Consider the following 2799-nt stretch of genomic DNA (forward strand, 5'->3'; position numbering starts at 1 on the left):
CCTCTAATCCCGCGTGACCAGGCACCCACGTGATCTGATGTTTTAGGGAGGAGTTGGTGCTCAGAGAGTTGGTGGTTAAGCCTAAAAGTTTTTTGGGTACTCTTCCTGCAAGTAGGAGCCGACAGGCTGCTTGGGTGTCTGTCATAACGTGTACACTCTGGCCTATAGGCCGTCGCCATACTGGATCGCTAGCAGCATTGCTACAACTTCTGCCTCCGTGATCGTCGTGTATTTCAACGATGCGCTGACAACCTCTTTGTGGGATGAGCTCACAGCAACTGCAGTCGCCCTCGTGATCTCGCTGTACGTTGCTGCGTCGACATACACTGTGTAGGGGCTGCTTGTCGCAGTTTGCTTGATGTATTTTATCCTGGCTTATCGTCTGCCGAACTCGGCTCCGCTCGATTTGTTTTTAGGAATTGGGGCGACGTGGACCCTCGAACGATACGTCGTTGGGAGGTTTGTCGTGCTCTGGATGATTTGGACGTCTGCCGAGTAGCCTACTCGCTCCAGAATCTGTCTTCCGGTGTCTGCGAAGTAGGCGTGCGCGTTAGGAGAACGGCCTCCTGAATCTCCTCGAATGAGCTGTGCACTCCACGAGCCTCTAATTTGGCATTTGAAGTATAGGTAGGAAGGCCAAGTGCATGTTTGTATGCAGCACGTAAGATGACGTTTACTTTTTTGAGTTCTTGTCGAATTAATGTTAGGGCATCATCATCATCAGCCTGACTATACCCACTGCAGGGCGAAGGCCTCTCCTATATTTCTCCAATTAACCCGGTTCTGTGCTAGCTGCATCCACTTGACTCCATCCGCCCACCTAACTTTTTGTCGCCCCCTGCTACGCTTTCCTTCCCTTGGAATCCAGTTTGTTACCCTAAGCGACCATCGGTTATCCTTTTTTTGCCCTACATGTCCAGCCCATGCCCATTTCTTCTTCTTAATTTCCACTAGAATGTCAGTAACTTGAGTTATTTCTCTGACCCACTCTGCACGTTTCCTATCTCTTAATGTTACCCCTACCATTTTTCGTTCCATAGCCCTCTGAGTTGTCCTCAACCTAAGAAAAACCCTCTTGGTTAGCCTCCACGTTTCAGCCCCATAGGTGGGTACAGGTAGGATGCACTGTTGTATACTTTCCTCTTGAATGATACCGGTAAGCTGCTAGTCATAATCTGCGAGTGCTTACCAAATGCGCTCCATCCCAATCTTATTATTCTTGTTATTTCCTTTTCATGGTCCGGATCTGCGGTTACTACCTGTCCTAAGTAGACATATTTGCCTACTACTTCCAGTGCTTCGCTACTATTACATTTGGGTTAGCGTGCCTGTGGCATCGTACCGCTGCCACCAGTTATTAGGTTTGTGGCTCGCGTACTCAGCCCACCGCTGACGCCAGTTGTTACGTGCGGCGCGTGGCCCCTCGGTAGCGTTGGCCTGGCGGCTCCGTGGACGGCGGACGGCATCAACGGTCCCAGCAAAGACGAGGCGTCTTCTAACGATACAGCCTTTACTACAACATCAAGAAGAAACGGGCAGAGAAGCTGACCCGGAGAGAATACAGACACTCTCACACAGCTGGTGTCTAGCGTCGTGTCAACGGCGCGTCAAAGTAGTCTCTGTCTCAGCGGAGTCGGCCGCTGCTTTTTATAGGCTTGCCAGTTCACAGGGAAAGGGAAAACCCTCACAGGAAATGGAGAGCCCGACAAGTCTGGGCAAGATGGGATGACTCAATCGCAGGTGGTCCGACCGCATCTCCTCCACCTCCTGCAGACGGGCGAGGGCGGCGCACTCTCCCCCGAGCTCCGGGCTTGGCCGGCGATTGCACACACACGCACGCACACACATTTGGCGCGTGCCATGATCACGTCGAGACTTGCCCGCGGGAGGAAGCGTTGCGCGGCGTCGAAATGGCCGATCCGCTCGCGGTTCAGCCTGTTGCTATGCCGTGGCCGCGTCAGCTGTCCCACTTGTCTGTGGAGAAACGTAACAGACTGCCACGCCGGGGAAGGGAGATCCCGAAGGGCAGGGGATTGCATCCGCTGTCCGGAGGGATCAGGATGTTGCTGCTAGCCGGGGTCGTCCGACTCTGTTTCTCTTGAGCCAGTTAGCCTGAAGAAGTCCTTGGCAAGTCCGGGTTTCCAAGGCACTCTGCAACTTGTCTTCAGGAGAGATTTCTGACAACCCACAACGTCACAACCACGCTAAAAACTCAACCGTTCAGCCAGCAAGCACGGCACAAACTTCACTAAGTTATGCCAGACTATTTCCCTCTTATGCCCCCATCTATATTAAAGGGCAGCTCAGCAGCACTTGGAACGCGTCCACAAATTTGAAAATCGCATTTTCAAAACATCATTCTCAAACAAAAATAATACAATGCAATCTGTTCAAAATCCTATGTCAGGAAGAAAAACACCAAGAAGTGAAAACTGAGGTTTCTTCTCACGTTATGGGCTTCGACTTAAGCCATCTGCATTACAGTTGAGATCACCCTTTTCACTAAAGCTTCGGCTGTCCGTTTCACGGAACAACCGTACCTTCCTGTTTCTGTGCAAATAAACACATGAGCGTGAGTCGCTCACTTTTCTAAACAACCTATCCATCTCCTTACGCTTTGCGCACCAGTCACGCGATTTCTCGGCACGGGCGCATTTGTTCCTCCGGGATAGTCGTTTTCTTTTTCGCGATAGCTTCACTTGCTCTATTCTTTCTCGCGCCTGCCTCTCCGCTTTTTTCTGCGGCAGCACTGGAACACAGGCTTTCTGCTTTCTTTTTGCAATCGTTTGAGTTTGCTCT

Source organism: Amblyomma maculatum, chromosome 3, assembly GCF_055883805.1.
Source record: "Amblyomma maculatum isolate TAMU_Amacu chromosome 3, ASM5588380v1, whole genome shotgun sequence".
NCBI lineage: Eukaryota > Metazoa > Arthropoda > Arachnida > Ixodida > Ixodidae > Amblyomma > Amblyomma maculatum.